General features: G+C 53.3%; 1 long non-coding RNA gene across 1 annotated transcript; it reads right to left on the bottom strand.

Moving 5' to 3' along the window:
• Window positions 1–1168: 1168 nt before the first annotated feature.
• LOC139045936 (uncharacterized) lies at window positions 1169–5438 on the bottom strand. The gene is made up of 3 exons (XR_011505400.1): window positions 5334–5438; window positions 2044–2115; window positions 1169–1940 (listed from the first exon to the last, which is right to left on the bottom strand). It is a non-coding gene; the product is annotated as an uncharacterized lncRNA (long non-coding RNA).
• Window positions 5439–7300: the final 1862 nt, after the last annotated feature.

The raw sequence follows: 7300 nt of genomic DNA, 5'->3' as shown, positions 1-7300 counted from the left end.
GTGGATGCTCCCCTTACGGGAGCCCCTAAGTGCCTATTAACAACTTTTCCCTTCCGCTATCTGCACCCGTTCACGCCCCTTTTTATCTTTACATTTCAATATCATTACAAATCCTAGTGTTATTCAAATTGCATCAATTATTCAATTTCTCCTCCCGAGTGGAGGCGGTGGCTTCCCAGTGGCTGCGCAGGAAAAAGCAGAGGCCTTTCAAGGAGGGTTTGAAATTCACGGGGGATTCCGCGGTGTTCCATTAACCCAGGCTTTTTGGCTCCCACAAACCGTGGAATTGATTCAAACACACGCACAGTTTCAGTTCGGTTTGGGGAGAAAGCTCCTGCCAAGAAGCGTGGAAAGGACAGCTCGGGAGATAAAATGCTTTTCCTGCCTGTGATGCTCCTTCACGGAGCATTTATTGAGTTCCTGCTGTTAAAGGAAGTGGCCGCCGTTTATTGAGCACTTACTGTGTTGCCAGATGCCGCTCCAAGCTCTTGACAGAAAATAACCTCCATCTTCAGGGCCAGCCCGACGAGGTGGTCATCGTGATGACCTCCCATTTTACAGATGAAGAGACTGAGGCCCCGAGAAGGGAGATCTCCAGCCCGAGTCTGCACAGCGGCAGAGACAAATTTTATCTTCAGGACTGTCTCTTAAGCATTATGCCCTCAACTACGGTTGTAGGGTTGGGGTGACCCTAAGAAAATAGCTAGAGAAGGGGCTGAGGAAGTGGAAAGGAAGGAAAATTACCGCTTTTCCCCACCGGGCCCATTTTTGAAGACTCGCGTGAGGAACCACTCACATCTCATTACCAAGAAACCCATTCCTGAGAAAAGCCCATTTCCCCCTAAACAACTGGTAGTTTCTCAGCTTATGGACTCTAGAAGTCATATCATGGGCACATTTCTCTCTTTGCTTTGGCTGCCAGGAAACTCCGAGCCAGATGCACAGCCCACTGCTCAAAACCCTACAGGCCTTTACACACCCCATCCTGTTACCCTGGTCCTCTCATCCAGGTCTTTCCTGCTTTGGCATAATGGTATATGTTTGTAAGTCATTTCTAAGCCTTTTTGAAACAAGGCCAGATACAAGTACCTTTTAAAAGACTTTTAAGCATCCATTATGAGCCAGGCATTTTACACTAGTTCTCACTTAATCTTGGCAGAGCATTTATTTCCACTTTACAGATGATGAAACTGAGGCTCCGAGAAGCTTTGAATTGCCCAAGGACACACAGTAAATGGGAGAACCAGGATGGGAACACAGTCCATAGGCCTCCAGCACCATTCTTCTTCCCGTGACCCAGGGGATGCGGAAGGCCAGGGAATGTGGTCCAGCCCCAGGTTGCAACGTCCCTGCTCCAGGGCTTGGTTTAGGAGGAAGGTGTCATGGAAAGAGCATCCAATCGCTAGTCAGCTGACGTGGATCCCACCACCATGCGGTGAGGCCTTCCTCCCTCTGGGCCTCAGTTTCCCTGCTGAATGCTGCTGGGCTTCCCTCTAGGGTCCTGTGCAGCTGTGGCCTGGTATGGCTCCTTCTCTGCCTGTTTTACTGGAGCGTTCTCCAGCATCTGAGCCTGGTCGCACTTCTGAGTCACAGCCGCCACTCCCTGAGGCAGGTACAGACCCCAGGGGAGCTGTGTCACCTGGATCCCAGGGTTTCCTGATGCCACAGACTGGAGGAGGGAGCAGCCGTGGTGGTGACAGGGCTGTGACATGTGCCTCCCACACCCGCCACCTGCGTGCTTCACAATCCTGGGTCCCCAGGCAGGCAGAACCTTAGTGTAAGACGGGACCTCCCAGGATGGTGGCAGAGGAAGCTGAGGATGGCCAGAGGCTTAGATCTGGGTGGGCGCAGCCCCTTCCTGAATTCAAGGGTCCTGGTGTTGGGTCCTGGGCCCTAGCCTGGCCTGGGAAGGTCTGATCTCCAAGCAGACAAGTGGCGGCCTAGAGACAGACGAAGGAGAGGCGTTAGAGACTGGGGGCGGACAGCGACTCACTCCTCAAGGGAAAGGGACCTCACGAACAAAGCACCTACTAAGTGCCTTACCTTCCACCAGAGGCTGCAAACTGGGAATCCACGGACCAAACTCAAGCCACCAACATGGTTCCTTGGATCCACCTTGTGTTTGTAAAAAGCTTGAATTAGTTTTTCACACTTACAAATAGGAAAATCCTACATAAAGTCAGAATTTAGGGTTCTCTGGAAAAGTCGGACTTCCAGGCAATGCCGAGCCCACTTTCCCACAGGGTTGCTGGGCATGCTGCCCCTTCAGGTGGAGCTCGCATTCTCCTGGCCCCGCGGTGCCCCCAGGCCTCTTGTCTCCTTTGCGTTGCCTGCCTGGCCCCTGTGAGCATTCAAGTGTTTACCCTTCTTGTTACCATGAATGTCTTCTGGGTGGGTGTTACTGTCCCCACCTTACACATGAAGAAATTGAGCCCTCGAGGTTGCGTCTGTCATACCCAATCCCACAACAGGGCGGCACTGGAGTCAGGATTCAAGCCCACCCCGTGGCCCCCAAACCCCGACTCTTTCCCCTGCCCCACACCCTCGCCTACCCCAGGAGCCAGAACAGGCAGCCCCAGCAGCCTCCCTGTGTGGTGGGTCTGCAAAGCCCTCAGTGCTCCTGTCTGCAAAAGGAACGGCCTCTGAAGTCCTTTCCAGCTTTGACGTGGGGTGTGGCAAGTTGGATTTGCCTTCCCTGGGGTTGGAACCAGGAATCTAACCAGTCATCATGCCAGCCAGTGCCATTGCATGCTCAGGCTCTGTGCTGGGACCTTTAAACACATCATCTCATATCTAACCCTCACAGCTTCGCTGGAGGTGGGTTCTACTATGAGGTCCATTTAACAGATTAAGAAACTGAGGTTCTTTCGTTATGCTCCATGGTCCAGCCCCTATGGCTTCCTTTTAGCTCTTTGATAATGTCCTGCCCCCTTCCTACCTCAGGGTCTTTGCTCATGCTGTCCCCTTTGCCCAGAATTATACACTCCTCCATGCAAGTCTTCAGCATCTTTCAGGTCTTCCTGGGTTCTGTGAACAAAATCTGGCTCCCCATTATTGCCTCTTAGAGCACCCTGTGCACTCATAATATTAATAATGACAGTAACACTAGCCAAGATTGTTGAGCACTTTCCGTGAGCCAAGCACTGTTCTAAGGACTTTAACTATATTAGCTCACTTAATCTTGCAACCCTCTGAAGTGGCTATGGTTATTACCTTCATTTTACAGGTGAGGACATTGAGGCACATAGAGGTTGAGTAACTTGCCCAAGGTCTCACAGCTAGTGTTGAAATTTTTACCTTAGGTTGTGTGATTGTTTGATCAACATCTGCAGGGACTATGTCCTGGGAAACCTGTTCTTGATAAATATCCTTTAAATGAATGAACACACCAGGATTATGGCTCCAAATCCCATGTCCATAACCACGAGGGCCTATGACTGTCACTTCCCTCCCCTGACAGAGTGTCTCACTCTTGAAGCAGCCCCCAGCTCCCATCTGACTCCCAGGGTAGCGCAGAGTTCTTGGCCTCCACCCACGTTGTCCCCAGAGAGAGAGGAAGGGGCCTGGCGGATTTCAGCACGACGGACAGCGCCCCATGAGCCACGACTGCGCCCCGTCCCCCCAACCAAGGCTGAAGCTGTGGACCGGCCTCTGGGAAATTCCCGAGGAGACCCCCACCCCTGCCTTAGCCACCTCCTTCCTCACCACCCTCCCCCGTACCAGTTTACTGCCAATGACATTCAGATAAATGGCTGCTGTCAGCCAGGCCGGTCCCACGGAAAGGCGTGTTGGGTGATGTATGACACCATCTTCTAGAACCACAGGACTCACTGCTCAGGGGCTCTGAGGGGGTGCTCCCCCATCCCAGTCTGCTCCGACCCTGGGTCACATCTGGACTTTGGGGTCCCCCTCCTGTCTAGCCCTGGGGATGAGTTCCCCGTCAGACACAATTATTGGGGTCTTTAATCACATGCCATTGAGAGCCTGGCCCACTCCCCTACTCTCTGGCCTGCTACACAGCTTCAAACCCAACCTCCATTCCTGCCTGCTCTAGGTGTGCCCTCCTGGATTACTCTGGGGCTCGGGGCCCTGCGTGGGCAGTAGCTGTCGGACTCAGCTTCTGGGCCTGGAGCAGGGAGACCCAGCCCAGCCCAGCCACTGATAGGGCAGCTAAAGAAACTCTGGTTTACGATCGTGTGTCCCTTCACTTGACACAGCTGATGTGGGGAGATCAGGGCATGTCATGAAGCTGCTGCCCCTTGGGACCTGCCAGCTGCCCCTGGGGAGGGCTGAGCCATCTGAAACCACCCTATCTTAACACCTCAAGGGGCCTCAAAATGCCCTCTCCTTCCCTTGGGCTTCTGCCAGCTGTCAGCGCTGGTACCAGGTTTGTCTTCTTTAAAATGGGATTAATCATCATAATAGCTAACACACAGTGCTGCGCAAATGCGTTATATGCAGTAAAAACCCTGCCATCATCTTTAAAAGTGGGGCCAAAGTAATCAATTGCATATGGTGCAAAGTCACATGTGATGTGAGCCAAATGACTAGAGCCGGCCGACAGGAAACCAATTCTATTATATGCAAACTCACGCCATCAGGTTTTGATGCTTGCAACAACGATCTGAAGGAGTTACCATTACCCCATTTCACAGATGAAGTAGACTGAGGCCCAGAGAGTTTCACAAATTTGCCCAAAGATGCACAGCCAGTAGGTTGTAAGGCTGGGATCTGAATCTGGGAGACAGGGTTCCAGAGTCCCAGCTGCAGCCGCCACCCAGGCTGCCTTCCAGAGCTGGAGGGAAGGTCAGCCAGAACCAGCAGGCATGGGGGCATCTTCCTGCCCTCTCCCTGGGTACCAACAGAACCAACCTCTCTTAGAAGCATCAGCAGAGTCTCCCACGGTCCTTGGTGGCTAATCCAGCCTATTTCCCTCCCCACAACCCCGCTGGGAGAATGTAATAGCCTCTTGTACTCCCTGGTCCTGAGCTGTGGGGAATCTGCCTCCTCTCCCAGGGCGCCCACCCGGTGACCCCTTCCCGGAAGAGGTGGAGACGGGAGAAAGCACATCCATAGCTTTAAACTTTTCAGGCAAAAACCAAGGAAAACCCACCAGGCCTGCAGGCGAATAAAGACGAACGCTCCCACGGATCTTGTCCTTTTTAAAAATGATTTATTGAGCACCGACTGTGTGCCTGTACTGTGTTGAAGGCAAGGTGGATACGCAAACAGCTTTGAAACACTCTCAGGAGCTCACCACATGTCTTAGCTCCAGCTGCCTTAACAAAATACCACAGACTGGCTGCTTAAACAACCTAAATTTGTTTTCTCACCATTCTGGCAGCTGAAAGTCCAAGATCAAGGTGCCAGCGTGGTCAGGTTCTGGTGAGAGCCCTGTTCCTGCCTTGTAGAAGGCTGCCTTCTCGCTGCGTCCTCACTCGGCGGACAAAGAGAGACAGCTAGGTCTGGCACCCCTTCTTATAAGAGCACTAATCCCAGCCTGAGGGCTCCACTCTCACGACATCTCTAAGCCCAGTGACCTCCCGAAGGCCCCCCCCCTCCTAAGACCATTCCTTGTGGGGTAGGGCTTTAACACACGGATTTAGGGGCGGGGAGGGGCCACGATTCAGTCCACGGCACTGTTCACGTGGGGAATTAGGAGGGGGCATTCCTCTCCTGGACTGATGCTGACTACACCACAAACGTGTTGAGCCCTCGATACGAATGTAGCACCATTGTGGGTCCTGAGGCCACCACAGAGAACAAGATGGACAAGTTTCCTGCCTTCACTGGAGGGAGTTGACAAGAAACAAACACATAAGGAACGGCCAGTGCACTGCATAGAAGAAAAGGAGACATAAAATTGAAAAAAAAGAAAATATGGTGAAAGAGAGTGATGAAGGGGTCAGGAAGGACCTCTGCAAAGAGAGGACCAGTGAGCTGAGACATGAAGGATGAGAAGCCAGCCCTTCTAACGATCTGAGGGAACAGCATTCCGGGTGGCAGGAACAGTAAAGATCTTAGGTGGTTTGGAGAACCAAGAGAGAGCTGAGGGCGCTGGATAAGAGCAGGGGACCAGCAGAGTCCGTTGTCCCTTGGACTGGCCCTGTGACTCTTGGCCAGCAGAGAGGGTGAATGGCCTGGAAGGAGGGAGAGGAGGGCTGATTGGTGTGGCTACTCTATCAGGCCTGTCTTGTTGGCTCGGGTTGCAGTAACAAAACACCACAGGCTGGGCAGCTGAAACCACAGACATTTTTTTTCTCACTGCTCTGGAGGCTGGAGGTCCAAGATCAAGGTGTCAGCAAGGTTGGTTTTCTTGGAGCCTCTCTCCTTGCCTTGCAGACAGCTGTCTTCTCCTCCCTGTATCTCCACATGGGTCTCCACCCCACCATGCGTGTCTGCATCCTCATCGTTTCTTATAGAGACACCTAGTGGAGTAGGTCCCGCCCATATGACCTCGTTTTAACTCGGTTACCTCCTTAAAGGTTCTCTTTCCAAATACAGTCACCTTCTGAGGTACTGGGGGTCAGGACTTGAACACATGAATTTGCAGGGGACACAATTCAGCCCATAACAGTGTCCCACCCGTATCCCCTCACCCTCGAACCTGGGTGCACAGTCGTCCCGCCTCTGGCTACCAGCACCTCCATTCCCCATCCGAGGGCTTTCTGAAGCCTGCTTTGCCACGTGGACACCAAGCCAGAGGTGCCAGGGATCTCCTGCCATGGAGTGACCGCAATGGCGATGGGAGGAGATCTGTAAAGACTCCGGCTCCCAGCTTCTTGAGCTGCTGTGTGTCCCAGTGTCACGGCAGGATTGCGCCCGCTCGCCATAGTGAAAATGGGGCTTGTCACGCACCTGCCGCTGGCCACCTCCTTCTCTGCCTCCCTCCCCCCCCCTCCTCCTGGTGTGAGCTTTATCTCCCAAACAAACAGTCTGCAGACTTGCACTCAAGCCCTCGTCTCGGGGTCTGCTTCTGGGGACTCGGCAGTGGGGAGGGGTGACTTGTCTGTCCACACCCACGGGAGTCTGGAGGTGTGAAGACTGTTGAAGATGGTCCCTGCGCAGTGGCAGGCCAGCGTGAATGGGGGCCTGGGAATCCATCAGCAACAGTCAGAGCTCCCGTCTGCAGACTGTTTCCTCCTTCCCTGGCATCGTGCCCAGCTCTCTCTGGCCTCCTCTTCTTGAGCCCACCCGACCGTTCTATGTGAAGCACACACTGTTCACAGCCCCCTTTCACAGATGGGGAAAACAAGGCTCAGAGAGGTTGAGTCACTTCCCTGAGGATGCAAAGCCAGGT

Source organism: Equus asinus, chromosome 8, assembly GCF_041296235.1.
Source record: "Equus asinus isolate D_3611 breed Donkey chromosome 8, EquAss-T2T_v2, whole genome shotgun sequence".
Taxonomy (NCBI): Eukaryota; Metazoa; Chordata; class Mammalia; order Perissodactyla; family Equidae; genus Equus; species Equus asinus.
Note: the sequence above shows the minus strand (reverse complement) of the source record. Positions and strands in the feature narration are given on the sequence as shown.